This window comes from Crocodylus siamensis, chromosome 1, assembly GCF_052110815.1.
Source record: "Crocodylus siamensis isolate JL-2025a chromosome 1, ASM5211081v1, whole genome shotgun sequence".
NCBI lineage: Eukaryota > Metazoa > Chordata > Crocodylia > Crocodylidae > Crocodylus > Crocodylus siamensis.
This window is the reverse complement of record NC_143395.1, coordinates 318,395,064-318,417,186: the sequence shown is the minus strand read 5'-3', so window position 1 is coordinate 318,417,186 and position 22,123 is coordinate 318,395,064.

Genomic DNA, 22,123 nt, shown 5'->3' with positions numbered 1-22,123 from the left:
TTCTATGGTCAACTTACCTAGTGACAAAACAAACATAATTTTTGTCCCTTCCTGCTGTTTATATAGAACACAGATTTGTTTATATCGTGTATTGTCAATAATAATCTGAATGGAGAGATTCTGAACATGCAGATGGAAAAAAGAACTGCCCTGAGTTTTGGCATGTTTACGTAGACATGTTTCTTTGCAGTTCTAAGAGTATATCTCCCTGGCACTATGTAGTGCCATGCAGAGATACCTGGATTAGCTCTGAAGTAGCTAATTCAGGTACCAGAAACAGTACAGCTTCTCAACAAGACAATGCAGACTTGGTAGACTGCCATGTTAAACTGTTTCCAGTAGCTCATTCGGAGCTAGTCTCAGTGTCTCTTTGGTTGTAAACAGACGTCATCCTTGGAGCAGGACCAGATGTGTTAGGATGTGTGCTGGCAGTGAATAACACAAACATTGCCTGTTGTCCTGATCTATGCATAGCAACCTGGTTAGTGCATTTATGCAAATAGAGAAACCCAGGCAGGCTGTCCCAAGGCTTCAGGGCCAGATCCTGCAGGGGATTCCCCAAAGTATGCAGGATCCAACTCCTGAAATCCCTAGTGGCCAGCACTTTCCTGCCATAAAGCAAAGAGAAGTTTGACACAAAAGTGTGGCACAAGTTTTTGCCTATTGTTGTAGCCACAATTTTGGGCATTTGTGGTATGACAAGAGGAAAGGATGTTTGTTTTCTTGGCTTTTCCGCCACCATAAATGTTTATGGCGGCACAAAAGCAACATCTGTTTGCAGCCTTTGTGACATTGTATTGTGCTGTATAGACATAAGGCCTCATGCTTAAGCAGCAGTGTGTGTGGTCCCAGAAGACAATGTTGGCTCCAGTCTTAAGCCTAAAGAATGCATGTGCCCAAGATTAAAATATATGTATCTTTTCCTCACTGGTGCATATAATATGTGCATAATATATTACTCAAGTATGCATGTAAAATGAAAGGGCTTGGTTCCTTTTTCACACTAGTGTGAGTTAAGATTCAGGCCTGAATTATTTAGAGAATTGGTTACTCATCAAAGGACTACCAGCTCTCAAGTGTGAAGTATTTTATTCACAGAACAGGTACAGACAGGCAGTAGCAGTGCATGTTTCCGTAGTCTGCCTCAGCACCAAACTGGAGAAACTTTTTGGTTAGAAACTAGTTCAGACATACTGCAGTGCCACCAACTCTTGCCATTGTATTGCAATAATCAAGCTATCTGTTGGTTTCCTAATACCCCTTCTTCTGGAAACCAGAGGGTACATGAGGAGCTCATCTTTAATGATTAGAAAAAAGTAAGTTTCTAGGCCTTATCATTGCAGAGAAAAAACTGAAATATGTGACAAGTGCATCCTAAATACTCGCATACCAGAAGGCAAGCATGAAGAACCCCCTGCAAATTTGCTTTTTTACAAGTCTTGATATTTTAGGCCAGCCTCATTAAATTTTGGAGCCTGACATTCATTTTGAACATTTGGGGCTGGCAATAGTGTGTTGGGCCTGACTATCATCTCCCTTGCACCTTGAAGTTGCTTGTACAAGACCCTCGTTCTTATTTTATGCTACTTTTCTGTGGTGCAGATTGATTACATAAAGTGTAGGGCAATGTCAGTCTTATCAGGTTTTCTGAGCCACCCTTGGACAATTGGTACCTTTAAAATACAGTAAGGCAATATTTCTATTTTCAGTGGAGCTCAGGGCCACATAGACAATGTGGCTGTCAAGCAGGGACTGAATCAGAAAGGTGTAACATGACTATGTTTTGTACTTCAGCATAGATTATTGGAGTTCTTAGTACTTGCAGCTTCCCCAGCAGGTCCTTCTTCCGGCACTGTCCTAGGCAAAAGACAAATGCCACCTTCTCTGTATCTGCAAATATCCAGGTTGCTAATTATCCCTTTTCCTCTCCTGAAGAGAATTGAGACAAGATCTCTTTAAGAACATCTTCAGTTAAAATAATCAGGACAGAATAGATGCTATTCTATTCAGACTGGCTATAACAAAAAAAAAGTGTTTATTAAATGTTAACAGTACAGAAAATGGAACCTAAATGCTGGGAAAGTAGAGCAATTGCTGAAATAACTGTCAAAAAAGATAGCTTTAGACTCCATTGCTTGCTCGTGCTCTCTCTCAGGCTCTTAAACTTGCCTTCACAGTGACATATCTAGGGAAAATATCTGAGCCGAGGCCTCAGTTTCAGTTAGAAGAGCTTCACTGACTTCATTGGAACTATGCCAGATTGTACCACCTGAATGCCTGGCCCTCTTACTATTTATAACAACATCTCATTTATAAAATGTGTGAGTTTCTAACAGTTGCATCAAAGCATATTTTATTAAAGGAAGCAATTGTCCTGCCTAAGCATAGATACTATATGCAACTATAATTTCCTCCCCCTCATTAATTCACGTGCTAAATTATATCCATATTTATGTGTGGTTCAAGTAGGTTCATCCATTGTCTCTGGACACACCTCTATGAATACCATGACTTTGTTGTCAAGGTTGCTTAAGGGCTTAGTTAACATCTTTCTTGGAGCAACTTCATAAATATGGAAATGTAAAGCTCCCTTTTGAGTTCTCTTGTAAGGCACAACCTGTTTATGCTGTAACGTGCAAACAGATTTACTAAGAGTAGATAAAAGTTCATAAATAAAGAAACTGAAGTGATTAAAGGTGTAACTTTATAATAATGACACGTTTGTGAAGCATGCTATTGTAGAGGAATGAGCACAGATGTGGGAGTTTGCAAGTCCTGTGCTGTAATCCTGACTCCACCAATGACTCATTATTTTGTGTTGGGCAAGTCACTACACCTGTCTCAGCAGAAGGGAGGAACGCTTGCCTGCCCCGTGGGAGTTATTAAATAATGTAGGTATAGTGCTGAGAGTACTTACATTGTAATTAGGGTGCTTTGAACGCTACCTGGGACAGATATAACCCAAAAGTAAAATACACTTACATTATCCAAGCCATGATTTCTCCACCTTTTTATACCTGGATATTAAAATCAAAATTGTTTAACTTTTAGTGGGTGTCACTTGAAAGTTAAACAAATTTAATTTCTGTTATATTAAGGTATTTGTGGGTTATTGACAAAGTAGACTTCAAAATGGACATGTTACTTCTTGTTGCTAGCTAGGACGGTTTCAAAGGAAGGTGAGTGTTCAGGAAGAGGCCAGTGCCACAGGGAGGGTGAATTTTACTTCCTTACCTGCCAAGATCAAGAAACTTGACATTAGTCTTCAAAAAGCAGAGTTCTTAGCTGCAAACAACTGATGACTATTAACTCTTCTTGTGTTGCCAAATTTGACTGCACTTTAATTTTTAAGAAGTGCTTATAAAAGGATCTTAAGCTGTCCCTATATATATATTCTATATTATATTCCTCCCCCTCTCTCCATCTTATCTATTCCATGGACTGCCCTTCCCGTTTATTTTGGAGTCCTATAATACCTAGTTTCTGCATTGGAGAAGGATCTAAGTGGGAGATGAACCATTCCACTTTTCATGTTCTTAATATGTAGTGTTAGGATACTGCAGGCAGCTTTTCCAGCTCCAGTGGAAACTGCTGTCCAAAAGATTCTACTATTGAACACATGGGATGCACATGAATGGTAGAATGTATACATATACAGATACATATATTCTATCCACTCTTGAAGTTCCTGAAGAACCTCAGTTACTGTAGAAGTGAAGAATTTTACATCAGTAGATGCTGCTAATTTATCTTCAGGAAATTAATACATTTTCTGAGATCTAACTTATTCTTTCTTTATGAACAGTCAACAGGGCTTGATCCCATTAATGACATCTTTCTTTCTATCATTCTAGCCATGTTTTCATCGTAGGGCTCTTTATGGTTCTTTAAATCTGTATATTATTTAAGACATGACTGTTTGCACAATTCCATCCTTGTCTGGATCTCTTCCTCATCTCCTCCTCTGTTCCCTCCCAATTCCCCACATTCCTCCCAGTCTTTTCTCATGACCACTCCCTTTGTCCCTTTTTTTATTTCTGACTTTATGCTATCTTGTGTTACATTAATGTACACTTGGAATAAGCACAACCTCCCACCTAGTATTCACCAGACATCCTCCCTCTCCTCTTTCAAAAATATGCTGTAGAACCATCTGTTCCATGAATCATTCCAGCTATAATGTGCATATCCCATCTGTGTTAGTTCTGTGTTATACTGTTTTTTTCTACTTAGGCTATAATAGCCTGATCCAAAACCCACAGAAATTGGTGGGAGTCTTTCTAATGACTTCAGTGGGCTTTGGACAGGCCTGAAGATCTTCATCATAGATATGATCTTATTTTTATGTCATGTTTGCATATCTACAGTGCTACATAAAAATGCCCACCTGTATAGGCACTAAGCATTTTTATTTCTAAACAGGCTTCCTACAATGATAACATACCTCATGCCTTAAGTTTCAAAGCTTAATAACTCACTTCCTCGAATTGTATGGACAAGTATGGTCCTATTTCTGGACAGAGTCCTTACTACTTTATATTATGGGCTACAGGTGATTGTTTATTTGCATAGGAGAGAAACATTTGTTCTTTGTTTTATATCCAACTGTATTCTAGTGATCATGTGGTGCTGCCTTTTGCCAAACCCCCTAAACTAATGGCAAACAATATCCTGACAATATGCATCCATCCAGCCTAAAAGCTATTTTTCTCTGTGCATCAAAAAACTCATAGGCTCTCACTATCTAAATTAGTAGTATTTTTATAGCATCTTAAAATGAGGGTTACAATGGACAGTAAGCTAAATATGAGCCAACAGTGTACCCTTGAAGGCAAACAGCATACTGGGCTGCAGTCATAGTAATGACCTGCAGCATGTCTAGAGAAGTGATCATTCCCCTCCATTCAGCACTGGTGAGGCCACATCTGGAGTACTGTGTTCAGTTTTGGGGCCCTGTAACAGGGAACTCTAGTCCTGTTACTAAGAGGCAGGGCTGCCCCTTTAAGACCCGAGTCTACAGGAATATCAAGCACCAGGATGGTAGGGGTTAATAGTCCCACCACCCAGGCTGGTCAGCTGACAGGAAGGGAATAGGCCTCTGGGCACATATAAACCCCAGGGCTAAGGCTGGCAGGAGGAGGTCAGGGGAAGAGAGCTCCTGCATGGCAGAACTACCCAGGAATGCTGTGGCCAATGAGGCTCCAGGAGTCTACAAAGTACCCAGAGCTGGGGGGTACTCAATACTTGAGGAGCAGTTTGGGGTTTTTAAGGAGCCAGTGTGTGGCTTGTAGGACTTGTATTATGTTATAGACCAGGGGCTCATATTTATGTTGCTGTTTTATCCAGTGGATTGGGCTGAGGCTATCTGAGGAGGAGGAGGCCTCATTGGGGCACACTACTGTGCAAAGCCCCAGCGCCAGGGAGGTGCAGCAACAGGGGGTGATCAGACCCCAGTGCCAAGAGGCACAGTAACAGAGAGTGAGCTGACCCAATGCCCTAGGATGCAAGTCAACTTTTATATACCATCTGTAAGGCATAGGCCACCATGTAGGGGAGGTTTGGATTGGTGGCTAGTGACCCCTAGCATTGGGGTAGTAAATGGGCAGCCTTCCACCTGAGTAACATCGTAATTATGTTCCATCAAGGTGTGGCTGGAAAGATAGGTGGGTGGGTAGCCCAGAGACAGAGAGGCCTACATTAGACAGGCCTGGGGATGGACCCCTGTCACAGGCCCCCCCTACAGAAAGGATGTGGACAAATTGAAGAGGGTCCAGTGGAGGGCAGCAAAAATGGTGAGGGGGCTGGGTGACTTGATTTATAAGGAAAGACTGAGAGAACTGGTCTTATGTAATCTAGAGAAGAGGAGACTGAGAAGGGACTTAATAGCAGCTGCCAACTACCTGAAGTCAGGTTCCAAAGAAGGTAGAGATACACTGTGGTGGGAGATGACAGAACAAGAAGTATCAGTCTTAAATTGCAGCAAGGGAAGTTTAGGTTAGATATTAGGAAGGCTTTTCTCACTAGAAGGGTAGTTAAACACTAGAACAGGTTACCCAGTGAGGTTGTGGACTCTCCATCCTTGAAGGTTTTTAAGACCCAGCTAGACAAAGCCTTGGCTGGGATGATTTAGTTGGGGATAGTCCTGCTTTGAGCAGGGGGTTAGACTAGATGACCTCCTGAAATCCCTTCCAACCCTCATTTTCTATGATCTGAAAATATTGTTCCCAAGTCATTAGTTTTGAGATCCCACTATACACAATTAGTTTTTTAGTGGAAAAATTAATTGCAGGTAAGTCTTTTTGCAAAGTATTGTCATAGGTGATTGAAAATACCTGATTTATTGGAAATGTTGGAAATATTTAAATTAATCAAAATGTGTCCAGTCCTTGGTATTTAATTAACCCTGTATTTAGCATTAGAGCTCCACATCTGACTTCCGTAGTAAATATGTTGAAAAAATACTACTTGGAAAAAATATAATGGATACATTTCATGTGTATACAAATGAGTTCATAGACTTTGCTATAGCAACTAGGACATTTTGTCCTTTGATTACTTGAAAAGCATGTTAGTTTATTTTACTGTAGTTTAGAAATCTGTTTTTATAAGGGATTGTATTTATATGCATCAGTATCTTCTAGCTTTGATTTATATTACATATAAAAAGCTATGCAAATAAAACCTATGAGGTACTGTTTAAATAGGAAAAAAAGAAATCAGAAAATACAAAAAATTAAAGACTTTCCTGCAACTTTCACTCAATCCTATGTACCAGAGCATGTACTATGTGCTCTGTTGTGTATATTAATGTTCAATTTGCATGCTTGTACCATACAAATTAAATTCAATGATAAGACCTGTTTATTATGGGATTACACACTGGAATCTGCTGAAACACTGGAAGCTACAGTCCATTCATTTGGCAGACGTCAGTAGCAGGTGGGACTAGGAGGGAAACTATAACAACCATTAGTCAAGCAGGTTCAGTTAGGCTGTGGGATGCCCACAGAGAGCTTTTGGTAAGCTCATTTGCAAAGCTGATTATTTTTTACTTTGAAGATGATTCCAGCCTGAAGTTTTAGCATTGTGTCCTGGTCTAGTTGTTTGAGAAATTTATTTTTGTGGCCCTGGTGTTAAATTTGCCTTGCTCATACACATGGCATTTGAAAATAGCTAGAACTCCTCCTTGTGGTGTGGAGAGAGGCAGTCAGCTAGGATAGGCAGGAAGGCAGGGAGCCCCACGTGACAGCTTGGTATATGACAATCAAGAAAGTGATCTCCACTCAAAAAAAATATTCACAGGGCTGGGAGGGTCCTTATTGCTGAAATAGGTGACCTAAGAAATAAATTCTTTAGATTATCTTGTAACTGCAGCATTTGCAAAGCCCAGTATACATTTAATACAACATAAATATATTATGCTTAATAAGAAAAGCAGGAGTACCAAATATGACATATGTACAACATGGCAAGGTTAAGGTTCATGTTGTTCTAGGAGCATTACATTTTTAGATTTCCTGACTTTAAATCTTTTAACTGTGCATCATTTTTCCATTTAATGTCATTACATTTTAATTATTTTCTTAAGAGAAAAAAGCCACAGAAATATTCAATTATTGAAAAACAGGGTTTTTTCCTGCAGGTACCATCCAGGTTCCTCAATGAAGTGAACAGTCCTTGAAGAGTATTAATCCATGAGATCTTCCAGACACTGTCAAATTTTTAAAAATTGTATTAAAAGAAACCTCCTGGCCCTTGCAACCAAACCTATTATGTGATATGTATTTCTTCTGTGATGCTAAATGGCATCCATGCCTATGGAAGTTAATGGAAGTGATAATTATTCACTGGTCTCAGTAAGTCTAATGATCATATAATGGCCATGTAAGAAGAGTTGCACCTAGGAGGAAAAATAAAATAAATAAAGTAGGATAGGGGTGAGACTTTCCATGAAGAACATTTTGTATACAGGTAGGTTTTAAGAAAATACTTTAAATGGCACTCCCTAGAACAGTCTTTCCCAATTTGTTTGGCATGCTTCTCTGGAGGGAGAAGTGGGGTGGGGGGCATGAAGCTGGGATGGCAGTGTCAATCAGCAGCAAGGGAAAGTGGCTGTGTTAGGGGGAAGCAACAGCAATGAGTAGCAGGAGAATCAGTGGCAAAGATGGGAGAATCAGTAGCAGGGTGAGTTATCATTGATAAGGGAAGTGGATAGGTGCAAAAATGCTCGACTTGACTACGGTGGGTCATAATTCCACCAGAACAGTAATGCATGCCAGTACCAGTAAGTCATTGTCACCATCCAGGGCAGCCTCAAAGTAGTTTACTATGCTCTGGCTGTCAATTTTGGCATGCTCACACTTTCCTTAGTTCCAAGGGGTGTTTATACACATGTTCCAGGAGGTGGAGGGGGGCTTTAATTAGAGCAACTCTGAGAGATTTTTCAGCATGGGGATGCTAATACACATGATGTTCTGGGTACTTTAATTAGAGGACTCTCAGAGCCACTCTGTTTAAAGCACCCAGAGCACAACATGCATCAGCATCCCTGTGCTGAAAAATGGTGGCAGGGTGCTTTAACTGAAGCTTATCAAACTTCCCTGTGACACTAGAGATCATAATACAGTGCGTCAAAGCAGCCTGGGTGCACCCAAGGTGTATAGGCACCCAAGGTGGCTACTTGCCTCTTGTCTGCTATGACTTGATGTTATTTAAATAGGGATGTAGCCCCTTAGTCCTGTAGAACAGTGGCTCTCACCTTTGATACCCTGCATACCCCCCTGCCAATTGACATGGCAACAGCGAAACTGGAAGTCCCGCCACGGCACTTCCGGCTTTGTCTCCACAAGCTGAGTCTCACTTTTTCTACCATGGCCCAGGGCAAAGTAAGTTGCGTGGAGCCTCCCTTCCTATCCCCCGGGACACTGATGCTGGGGAGTGAAAGCCTTGGCACGCTGGACAAAGTGGGAGGGGCGGTGGCCGGAACTTCTAGCCCAAGCAGACAAAAACCAAAACGCAGCACCTGCATACCCCCTGCCTGTGTTTCGCATACCCCCAGGGGTACACATACCACGGGTTGAGAAACACTACTATATAATAGGAGCAACTTTAATGCCTTGCTCCATAAGCACATCAGTTGGCCATCTTTTGTCCTGTTTTCTATGGTCCTGTAAACAATCTAGCTCCAAACAGCAGCTAAGTGGGACAGAGCTTTATTCCAATTCTCCAGTAACAGGGTAAAGTTTCATGTTACAATCATGGTCTGGAAAGTCCATCAGGCTCATGTGGTTAAGACCTGCTAGCTTCTGTGGCCAACTACATGCAAGGAGCAATGTGGCTAGAATCTTCTTCTGAATTAATCTGATTCTCCATCCAGAAAAAACAACATTTTGGGTTGACGTAAAGGTTTTTTTCCTAGATTTCATAGACATTAGGGCTGGAAGGGACCTCAGAAGATCGAGTCCAGCCCCTTGCCTGAAGGGTATAAATATCTTATTTTATTTCTGTATAACTGCCGCACGGCACTCTCACATTTATGTAACCTTGTAGTTTTGGCTTCTAATCAAAATGAAAGCTTTATATTTTCCCACGCTTGTATTAAGCTGCACATGCGTATTTTGTAAGTTTCACTTCTTATCTATAAGTGTCATTCCTGCAGAAACGAAACTTATGTAGAAAATCTACCTAGTAACTATTATGTAAAAGAAAACTATCCTATCCCTGTATGCTTAGCTTATATCATAGTTAGTGTCACAGAGGCAGTCCAACCAACATCTATAAAGAGGCATAGAGGCAAGAAGTAGCAGAGACGACGACTGAACGACCCTTCAGGCTTGATCACCCTGTAGCCAGTCCTCAGCCTCCCCGCCTGGGCGTATCCCAGTGAAAACCAAGGCCTCGAAAATCCGACAATCGACAGCGATTCACCACGTTACAGTTTTGTTATCTATCATTCTGTTCACAAGCTGTTGACCAGCCCTAGGACTAACTAGTGAGTAGTACCCGCAAGGGGTAGAAAGCAAGGGCTAGCTAGTAAACCCTGTGGGCCAACAGACCCCCTTTGTATCAGGCATGTAACTAAAGAAACATCAGAGACTCCACCTCTTAACTGCCTCTCTTCGTAGTTTAGACAGCATATCTACGCTTTCTATACTTATATTTACTGCAGCTTCGTTCCAGCCGGTCTCCCCTCTTATTCGTAAGAGGGTGAGGCCAGGTGAGTGAATAAAACAAATTTTTACTTTACCTTATATTTACTCCGTAATAACTTCTACCATAACACCCTATTTCAATGAGCTGTTGACCAGTTCTGGGACTTAAGGAGTTGGCAACTGCACCTAGCCCATCGGGTTAGAACGCAAGGGCTTACTCTGGAACCCCATGAACCAACAGACATCCTACAAACTTATTATAGAAAACTAACAACTTACTCTAAGTTGTCTACTTGCGCCAACTCGGCGAACCTCGAAGGCGGTCATAAAGCTACCTCCAATCCCGCCCCACAAGCTGCGTGCTCACCCACTCCATAAAGCCCCCACGCGGTGCCGGAATCGCTAGCCCAGCATTACACTACAAAGGGCAGGAAGTCAGCTGGGATCATAGGATAAACATCCAATTTGCTCTTGAAGGTTGTCACGGATGGCCCCGCGAGCGGCCGTGAGCTCGCGAGTGCCCCTTTGCCGTGCCAATTAGGGTGGTCTGGCACCCTCTACTCGCCCGCCACGTCTTTGCTGTTGAGGTCCAGAATGGGAGGCTGCCTACTTACACCTAACGGCACCTTGATGGTATCCCCTCCGTTCCAAAGTGGGGGGGTACTCTCACCCCAGCCTTATGGGCAAATGCGTGCCTCCAAACCTCCCCTTTAGCACGTCCCAAGCCTCGCAGCTGTCCCGGGGGACGTTGTCTGGTCCCCTGCCCCTCTGGTGCTCTCCCTCTGGCACCCTGGGCTCATCATCCGCCTGGCGCCCCTGGGCCAGGCTCTCACCCACCGGCCTATTACTGACGCCCTTGGGTCTCCCTAGCTCCTCTCACCCCTCCCGGGGTCTCCGCCGCGCCCTCTGCGCTTGCGGCCCCACTCGGGGTCTCTGCCACGCTCTCCGCGCTTGCGGGTTTCCCGCGCTTGGGGCTCAGGTGGCCGTAGCCGTGCCTGGCCCCCTTGACCCTTTCCTGGGTCGTTTCTGCTCTGCGCCCTCTCCGGGCCTCGCCCTCTCTGGGCCTGTACCACGCTCTCGGCGCTGCGCCCTCTCTTGGGGCCTCACCCTCTCTGGGGCCTGTACCGCGCTCTCGGCGCTGCGCCCTCTCTTGGGGCCTCGCCCCCTCTGGGGCCTGTACCGCGCTCTCGGCGCTGCGCCCTCTCTTGGGGCCTCGCCCTCTCTGGGGCCTGTACTGCGCTCTCGGCACTGCGCGCCTCCCGCGCTTGGGGCTCAGGTGGCCGTAGCCGTGCCTGGCCCCCTTGACCCTTTCCTGGGTCTTTTGCCCCACTGGGCAAAGTGCCGTCCTTACGGGCCGGGGTCCAACCCCGGGCTCCGTGCCACTCCGGCACAAACAGTTGTGCCCCCCTGGCACTGTGCCCCTACTGGGCACCCGGAGCCCCCAAGCTGCTGGGGAGCCCCGCTGAGGCCTCCTCGCTCCCCTACAGCCTCACCCGGTCCTCCGGTTAACCATAACTCAAGCCAAGCTCGAACGGCTGTAACAAAACCAACAAAGAGCCTACCCGCTCGTAACGCAAACTCTCAGCCCCTCTCGTCAGGGTGTTCTCATCCCTAGCATCATTGCAGCCGGTCAGTAGGATAAGGCTGCAACACCCGACTCTGGCCGCTCAGCTCAGCCACAGAGCTCCTGCTCCTGTGGCATCCAGAAGGGTACTGCCAGCTAGGCTTTGGCCTAGCTGTTTATAAGGGCCTGGCCCTGCCCCCTCCTGGCCACATGACCTGCCTGGTTGCCCTAGCAACCCCCATCTGTGTTGCTCCAGGGTGCTTCAGCAGCCCTATTCCTCCTGCTAGTAGCAGGCACCCTGGTGCCCTGTTACACCTCTCCCCTTCCTGGGGCATCTCCTTAGGAGCGGGGCGCGGGAGTGCCCCACGACAAAGGTGTTCAATATAGGTGCTTGAACCACCTCCGATGGCAGGCTATTCCAGACCTTGGGGGCTTGGACAGTAAAGAAATTCTTCTTTATGTCCAGCCTGAAACGGTCTCGCAGTAGTTTATGACCGTTCGACCTCGTCATCCCTTGGGGCGCTCTGGTGAACAAACATTCCCCCAGATACTGGTGGTCATCCCTGATAAACTTATAGGTGGCCATCAGATCACTCCTGAGCCTACGCTTTTCCAGGCTAAAGAGACCCATAGCTCTCAGCCTGTCATCGTAAGATCTGTTGTCCTGACCTCTGATCATGCGTGTGGCTCTTCTCTGGACTCTCTCAAGCTTTTCCACAGCCTTTTGAATTGTGGGGCCCAAAGCTGGATGCAGTACTCCAGCTGCGGCCTCACCAAGGCCGAGTACAAGGGGAGAATGACGTCCCGGGATTTGCTCGAGAAGCATCTATGGATGCAAGCCAGCATTTTGCTTGCTTTACTAGCTGCAGCATCGCATTGCAGGCTCATGTTCATCTTGTGGTCAATGATGATCCCCAAGTCTCTTTCTTCAGTAGTGTTAGCCAGCGTAGAACTACCGAGCCTATAAGGATGCTGCAGCTTTTTCTTCCCAAGGTGGAGAACCTTGCATTTTTTTATATTAAACACCATCAGGTTCTCATCCGCCCATTTGCTGAGCCTGTCCAGGTCAGCCTGGATCACCCTCTTGTCTTCTGGTGTGGATGCTTTGCCCCAAAGTTTGGTGTCATCGGCGAACTTGGCCAGTCCGCTTCTGACTCTGATGTCCACATCATTAATGAAGATGTTGAACAATCCAAGGGCAGAGCATTGGGGGACCCCACTGATCACAGGACACCATGGTGAGTGACTGCCATCAATTACTACCCTCTGGATCCGACCACAGAGCCAATTTCCCAGCCAGCGGATCATGGTGGACCCAAGGCCACAATTGGCCAGTTTCGCCAAGAGGTGATCATGGGATACCAGATTGAAGGCTTTTTTGAAGTCAAGATATATGACATCAATTTCTTCTCCCTTGTCCAGGTGATAGGTCACCTGGTCGTAGAAGGAAATAAGATTGGTCAAGCAAACCTACCCACAACAAACCCGTGCTGGCTATCCCTTAGGATGTTGGCATTGGTCAGTCCCTTAAGGATGGCCTCTTTAATAAACTTTTCTAAGATCTTCCCTGGGATAGAAGTCAGGCTGATGGGCTTAGAGTTAGCCAGATCCACTTTCCTCCCTTTCCTGAAGATAGGCACCACATTGGCCTTCTTCCAGTCTTCGGGCACTACACCAGAGCACCAGGAGTTTTCAAAGATCCATGCCAGAGGCTGGGCTATGATGCTCGCCAGCTTCTTGAGTACCCTGGGGTATAGATTGTCAGGGCCAGCTGATTTGAAGGTATACAGACTATCAAGGTGTACCTTCACGAGGTCAGCATTAATGAAGGGCAAGGAATCTCCTTCACCCAGACCTCCCTGTCCTGAAGTGGGCATGGGTGTCCCATGGGACTGATGAAAGACTGACGCAAAGTACCTATTTAATAGGTTGGCTTTATCCTGGTCGTCAGTTGTCAGTTGCCCCATCTGGTTCAGCAGGGGTCCAGTGTTGCCCTTGGTTTTCCTTTGGCTCCCCACATATCTGAAAAAGGACTTTTTTATTGTCCTTGATGCTTGAAGCTAGTTGGAGTTCAGTTGTAGCCTTGGCTTTCCTGGTTTACTCCCTGCAGGACTGGACCAGTACAGAATAATCCTTCTTGGAGGTGAATCCCATTCTTCATCCTTTGTAGGCCTTTCTTTTTAGCCTCAGGAGGTCTGCTAGATCCCTGGAGAGCCGGGGGAGGGGAGGCTGCTGTGCCCTCTTGCTGCCTCTCCTCCAAGATGGAATAGAATTAGCTTGTGCACTGAGGATTGCTCCCTTGAAGAGCAATCACTCTTCTTGAACTCCCCTCTCCCTGGGGTCGTGGTCCCTTAGAGCCTCACCGACAAGCCTCCTGAGCTTGTCAAAGTCGGCTTTCCTGAAGTCAAGGACTTTCATGTTGCTGACCGACTTGCCAGCTTTACGGCAGATGGTGAAGGTGATCAGCTTGTGGTCGCTATCACCCAGCTTCCCATCGATCACTAGATTGCCGATTAGGTCATCCCCAGTAGCCAGTACCAGGTTGAGCAGCGCTTTACCTCTCATCGGCCCATAGACTTCTTGAGTCAGGTAGAGGTCATCCATGCATGAGATGAAGCTTTGCGACTGCTCGGATTTTGCTGAGTGATCCTCCCGCGAGATGTCCAGGTAATTGAAGTCACCCATGACAACCATGGTCCTGAAGCATGTGGCCTCAGCCAGTTTCCAGGCAAACTCCTGGTCAAGCTCTAGACTTTGGGTGGGAGACCTGTAGTAGACTCCCACTGTTGTGTCCCCTGTGCCATGTTCTCCATGTATTTTAACCCAGAGGGTATCCAGTCATCCACCCTGGTCACCAGTATCAGCTTGCAGGGACGTGTAGCTTCTGTTAACATAGAGAGCTACACCCTTGCCCCTTTTATCTACACGATCCCTCCTGTACAGGGTATAGCCATCTATACCCATGGTCCAGTCATAGGTGGAGTCCCACCAGGTCTCCGTTATCCCTGTGACATCATAATTATTTTCATTAAGCAGGAGGATGAGCTCCTCCTGCTTTCCCCAAACTTCTGGCATTTGTGTACAGACAGGCAAGTGTCCCCTTGGGGGCTCTTGCCTTGCCCACAGATTGTACCAGGGCTGGGGCAGGGGTAGGCTCCCTTAAGTGCGTTGGCCTGCTGGCTTTGCAAGGGTTGCTCAGTGGGCCAGCAGTGGTGGTAATCTCACCGTGCCCCAGCGGACTTAGTTTAAAGCCCAGTGGAGCAGGTCAGCCAGTCTGGCTGAGAAGAGCCTCCTCCCCAGGGGAGAGAGATGGAGGCCATCTCTTCCCAGCAGCTCGCTGCCTCTCTCGCCAAAGAGTGGGCTGTGGTCATGGAAGCCAAAGCCTTCCCGATGACACCAGTGCCACAGTCTTTGGTTAACTATGTCAATCCTCTTCTCCCTCCTCAGCCCATACCCCGAGACTGGGAGGATCAAAGAGAACACCACCTGTGCCCCAAGACCCTTTAGCCCTGCTCCCAAATCCCTCCTCATGACCTGGCTGGGAGCACCCTGAGCAGTGTCATTGGTGCCCACATGAATAAGGAGCATGGGATAGTGGTCTGTGGGCTGGAGCAGCTTAGGGATCTTCTCCGCAATGTCCTGGATGCGGGCCCCCGGGAAGTAGCAGATTTGCCAGGCTAAGGGTTTGGGGCGGCAGATTAGCCCATCAGTCTCCCTCAGGATGGAGTCTCCCACAACAAACACCTTACGTTTTGTCTTGGGGAGAGTGGGGGCGGTAGCTGCAGTTGAGCCTGTGTTGCCTGCGGGAGCTGGCAACTCAGCAGGCTCTGCTGGAGCAGCAAGAGGTGCGTATGTTGCTCAGCTCCGGTGGAACAGGGGCCTTGGTGCGGCAGGCCCTAGGGCCCTTGACCACCTTGGTCCATGCCCCTAACTGGACAGAGTGGGAGGTCCTGGAGTCCTCCTTTGTCCTGGAGGGAGACTGTGGTCTACCCTCCAGCTCCCGGGGAAGAAAGGCCTGGCAGTAGGAGTCTATCTCCTTCTCACAGTCCCTGATGGCACGCAGTCTCTGGACTGTGGCCTGGAGGTCCTCCAGCTGGCGCGCCAAAGACCCCAAAAGGGAGCAGACCCCACAAGGGGAGATGGCCATGCTCCCAAGCCCCAGAGCCTGAAAAAGGGACAGGCAGCCCCCACAGCTGAGAGCCAGAGGCTCCATCTGCGTGAAGCCCGGAACCATGGGCTCTGTCTGGAAGGCCATCTCTGAGGTGTCAGGGGGGGCCGCAGAGCCTGAGGGAACCCTCGGGGTGCTGCATGTGTCCATCTGTGTCATGCCTCTGGTAGGCTGGCTATGGCTGGGACTGTCTACCCTGGGGGGCTCAGAGGCAGGGCCTCGGGCCCTCTTGTGGCCCCTTCTGCGTGAACTCCACGCTAACTCACGCGCTGGCAGACAAGTGCGCCTGTTTGCGCAGCCTGTTCGTGTGGCTCCCTGGGGGGCTGGGCAAAGTAGGGGCCTGGGCAGGGCGAGACCTGGCCCAGCTTCACTCAGCTGCCTCCTCCCACTCACTAGGGGGTTAACCCCCTCCCACCACGGGCCCCGCTTACCTCTGGCTGTGCTGGGCGTCAGTGGGGAGGCTCCATGGCTGCTAGTGGGTCTCTGGGGGGCTTCGGGGGAGTGGGGGACCAGTGGGCTTTCACGCATGCATCTCTTGCTGCTCTGGAGCCTAACTGGGGTTTTTTTGCTGTTGGTGGGCCCTTTTAAACTGCGTGCATGTGCAGTGGGCCCGCCATCAAGGAAGCTGCTCTTGGGCAAGGGAGGCCCTGGCTGGGTTTTGGGGGGCCCTGCCCTACTGGAGGGGGACTGGTGGAACACCCCCACTGACCCCCAGCACAGCCAGAGTCCCTTCTTGGGGACCCTTTGCTGCTCTGAAATCCCTCTTTTTGTATTCTTTCTCCCCTCTGATGACTCTTCATCTCTGGGCATCATTGATTGGTCACCTTGTGGTCATCATACTGTTCACGTTCTGTCCTGTCAGCATATTCCTTTGTTTTACAAACCCATCACATGCACACATCCTAATTTGGTTCTTTCTGGTGTCCTCTTAATTCGGGCTGTTTACCAAAACCGGAAATCCCAAGGGGTCTGCACCTGGGCACTGTGACCTGGCCAAGGCTGCGGAGTCCCTTATATTGCGTAATGGAACACTGTGGCACATGTCTTCAATTTCCTAGTCTGTGTGTTTGTTTACTGGTTGCCTGTGTCAGACACAGTGGGCCTTGAAGAAGACTTTGTAAAAAAAGGCTTTTAGAAATCAGTTAACCCTTGCTGTTGCCCTGGACCATTGTTCCAGTGCCATAGCAGTGAAGTTTGGCTCCCAAGGCAAAGCCTGCAGTGGCATCCTGCCCTTGCTGAGCACACAGATCCAGGAGGCACTGCCCCCCGCCCCAGATTGCCTGGGAGTGCATGCAGAAATGGGAGTCACCCTTGCCCTGTCCCCGTGCCTGCCCCCACAGATGAGCCACTCACTACTCCATCCTGAACCTTGCCCCAGCTGGGAAGCACCTGCTGGCACCCCTTCGCTTCAGCACCCAGGGCAGTTGCCCCACTCGCCCCTGCCCTTGCTACAGCATTGCATTATTCTAATGTGTGCCTACTTTACCCATAAGCCAATTCCCAAAAGCAAACCTCTAAATATCATTTTCTAGACCTCTGTAGTGACAAGGACTGGGCATGATCACCCAGCCCTCTGAGGAACTGTCTGGAAGTGGAGGAAGAAAGACGGGGACCAGCGAGGGACCCAAGAAACTTAACTACAGGAGCAAGAGAGTTCAGGCTGATATGACACGTGGTGCAGCAGCACTGCTTTATAAGCACACTGGCCATCTGGTTGGGCAGCACCTGGCCAATGACACCAGCCCCCATGTGCCACTTCACAGGGTTTAAGCTGGGAAGCAGGCACTACGGTTGGCAAGTGGGAGGGGTGTAGGGAAGGTGGAGCTCCAAGTCAGCTGCTGAGGTAGTGTGAGTACCTTCCCACCCCCCACCTCCCCGTGGGGCCCATCGAGTACAGCACTTTAACCCTCCCATCTTTAGTACAATTAAGATGTGGCAGGAAAGTAGTGGGAGGGCCCCAGCCAGGGTGCATGTGACCTATTTATCATCAAAAAAGGGTGTGACACCATCATTATTGAATTTTAATTGCTTGTGGTGGAAATACTGTTCTCATCGCGCAGCACCAAAGTGGCAAGAATGTAGACTATCCCCAGTTAACAAGATAAAATCCCAGATATATGCAAGTATCCAGAAGATTACACTTCAAGGTCTAGATCTATAAGGGAATAGCCTAAGTATAAATGTATTCCAAATCCATCATGCTATTTTCTACAGGTCTGAAGGAGGAACTAGGAATAACAGTTTTTTTTTCTGAATTGATAATGCATGCTGAGCATTCCATAACTACAATAGGCAGCAATAGTGGAGAACCAGAATGCTTTTCTTTATGATCAGAATGAGATTTAAACCAGATGGATGTCTGCCATTGTATTATTTATCATTTTTCTTGACTTTGAAACAAGTCATTCTAGCCTTCCTTTCTGGACTTTCAGTTGCAGAATGGCAAAGACCTTTAAATGATGGTGTAGCAAAAGCCACAGCAGAATTGGACTGCATGACAGAGTTTGGTTTTAACAAGATTTTTATTTGTAAGTATCTTATCGAAATGGCAAAACCCAAAACCCAGACTATGTACTAGTTACCTTTTTCTTGAAAATCTTACTTGATAAAAAAATACTAGGAGTATAAAAATCCCCACTTTTGGCAATTTTTAACTGCACTGCTTTTCACTTCTTTTGCCAGAATTCCAGGGCCTGAACTTCAGCCAGAGTGTGCTGTTCCTCAAGTACTGATTTTCTAAAATTGGTCAGTTATACATTAGGAGTGTATTAACCATAATGGATAATAACTAATTTCTGTTTGAAATATCTGGGTTTGCCTTGTGAATCAAATTTGCAAATCTAACGGTGGTAATATTGAACATCATCCTGCGGCACCCTTAAAAGGATGCAACAACATCATGGCACCCTGGGTGCAACAACACCCTAGCTGAAAATCGTTCACCCAAGCCTTGGTCTTCTTACAGAAGGACCTAAGTATTATAGTGGTCTGCAGTCTAAGAACACATTAGCCATGTGATGATGTTGCCCACCCCCCAAAATACATTTGTCTAGGTTGCATCAACAGAAGCATCATATTCAAGGGCTTCTCTAACGTACTAGAGCTGCTGTTGTTATAGCTTTGACAGCATAGTTATGGCAGTGGAAATGTGGAAAATTGTGGCAGAAGGGGTTTCTGTCAGCTCTGCTACATCACCTCCCTGAATAACAGGAGGCTTCTTCTGTTGAGACAACAAGTCCAGATAGCAGGTGGCTTTGCTGGCAGAGCTATGGTGTCTAAGGGTGTGAAAAAATTACACTCTTTTCTAATTTACTTATAGAATCCTTGCTTGTTGGTTTGCTGGCAAAATGTTATCGTGAAGATCAAACCCACCACATGTGAGCTAACTGTGTATTGCTTTACTTGGTACTACATAAGATGTAGCTGGAACACTGTGTTCAGTCCTGGGCATCACATTTTAAGAAAGATTTGGAAAAAATGGAGGATAAAAAGGAAAATGAAGAAGATGATCAAAAGTTCAGAAAGCAAGTAAATATTAAAAGGTGACATGACAGCAGTCTTCAAATATTTGAAAAGTTGCTATAAAGAGGATGGTGAAAAATATTCTGGTTGCTGAAGGTAAGACAAGAATCGATGGAATTAAACTATAGGAAAGCAGATGCAAAATAAAACCAGAAAAGATCTGCTCAATGTCAGAGCAGGTAGACATTGTGGGAAAAACCACTGGGCAGGGCACTTTTGGATGCCTGCCACTTTAAGGCTGGGTGTAGGTAGCTGGCAGGTGCCAGGTCTGCCCTGATGAAGTGGCCATTTTAAGTCTAGGCCCACAGGGCAGGCAGCAATTTGCTGCAAGCAGCCAAGGAGACAACATCTGGCTGAGCTGCTGCTCAGGAACACTTTGAAGGTAAGGGCATGAGCTATGGGGGTGGCTGGAGGCTCCTGTTCCTGGGTATAACTGGAAACTGCACCCTGCTGGGGATGGGTGGCCTGGTGGAGCTGTTCATGGTGGAACATTCCCCCAGAAATGCCAGGCCAGTTGTGTCCCAGTGAAAGGCAGGTAGGGGCACCTTAAAACCCCAGTCCCAACATCCTGGTGGGTTACCTGGATTCAGGGTTGGGCATGGGGGCCAGGCAGAACTGTTGTTACCTGTGCCCCACAGGGGTGTAAGACCCCAGAGGCCACAGCATAAAGGGGCAGGTGTGTAGCCCTAGGGAGACAGCATGAGAGCTGAGGAGAACCACACAGAGTAGGGGTCATCTTTATGACCTGAAGGACTGTGCATAATCTAGGTGCTGAGTAGGGCTGAAGGTATGGCCTGAAGGCAGCACCAGGGGGTGTGCTGAGTAGGACTGAGTAGATGGTCTGAAGAGCAGCACATGGGCCAACCCCCACAAGCATAATAACATGGGTGAAGGCCCTAGTAAAAGGGCATAGGCCTGAGTAAAAATGTACAAGTTGAAGCCCCAGGTAGGGGGTGGATAGGCCAACGTTAGTCTATGCATGCCTGAGGACACAGTTGGGCTGGAGGCAGAGTGTGTGGTTTAGCCAAGGAGCCAGGGTGAGTCATGACCCCAGTAAGTTCTCTGGCATGTTGAGGCCACGTGATTGGGTCAGAGGGAGACCCCAGTAAGTCCTCAGATGCTGAGATGCCAAGTTAGGGTCAAAGTGTAAGAACTTGTTTGGATGGCATCTACAAGGCATAGGCCACAGTGTAGGGATGGTACAGAGCTGTGGATAGCAGCCCCCACACCGCCGGCATCGGGCAGTCTGCTGTTTAGAACACCAATTTATTAAACCAGCAAGTCATGGCAGGGGAGACTGGACAGCCTGCTTCTTGTAGACAGGTGGGTGGATCAAGGTTGAGACTTGGCACTGAGTTTGCCCCTTGTCACAGCCACTTAGTTTAAGAAGCCTGATAGTCGTCTGCAGTGATCCTGGTTTTCTCTGATTTAAAAAAAATCCCATTTTTCAGATTAAAAAAAGTACTAAAAATATCCACATTTTTCCATGATTAAAATGACTAATATATAGATACAGATATTATAGATATTGGGGGTACTTTTCTTAATCTGAAAATAAAGAATCTTTTTTTTAAATCAGTAAACCAGAATCCCTGCCCATCTATCAGGGATCTTTTAAGGCTAGTAAACTCTGCCTCCGTGGGGCAGATGTTGGATTGTTACCTCTGTACTGTAAATAGTTGTTTATAAAGCTTCTGTTCATAATAAAGAGTTGTTTCTATGTCATAAGCTACAAGATACTCAAGAGAGAGCTTTCCTCCAGTGTCATTTGAAACAACTTGGTATCAAGTGTAGTGTTATAGGGAAACTTCCACAGAATTATTTTATAGCAGGGGTGTCAAAGATCCGGGCCAGGTGTGGGCAATGAGCCCCAACATGAAGCCTGGTGTGCTGCTTGTGGGTCTCAGACTGGACCTTCATGCTATATGCAATGGACCATCCCTGTGCGCTGCATATGTTTGACTTGACCAGGCCTTTACTTTTGTAATCCAATTTAGGTAGTCGATATTACAGCAGTAGGCCTAGATACAGTCAGCCTTTCCAGACAATTCTAATATTATAAAAGCCTAAGTCTGTCTGTCTATCCGTAACACTGTATTTGCACTCTGATAGGCTGTCTTTGCAGCCAGTCAGAGTGTCTTACACAGACAGGGACACACAGCAGAACGCCGCCATGACAGTGGGGACTGAGGGGCCAGAGGGGAGGGCAGCGGGGGAAGTAGAGGGGGATGATGGGGACTGGAGTGCCACCATAACAGAGGTGATAGAGTGGGGGGGGGGGGCGAGGCCAGTGCTCCGGGGTCTGCTCCTTGGAGCCAGAGGCTGACACCTCACACCCCCAACAACAGCCAGCAGGGAGGGAAGGCAGCGGGGAACAGGGGAGGCAGGGGAGCAGGAAGGGGAAGGGGCATTACTGGTGGCTGTGCCCCACTGCCACCTCAAACACTGCTGCAGTCACAGGCCCTGGCCCTGGCCAAAAGTGGTGGGGGGAGGCAGGGAGGGGGACTGGGGCTTCTGTCCCCACCTGCCCTCCGACTGTCATTCTTGATGGGCAATTGGCTAGTAGGTAAATAAAAGGCCTATCAAGGATTTCTGTCAAGTTCATGTTGGTGCATAAGTGAATGAAGGATCTTGGTGACAGAGGTATGGAGGCACCCACTTCAGCCATGTGGCATACATACAGTAAAGAGAGCTCATTGCACACGTGCCACACAGCAG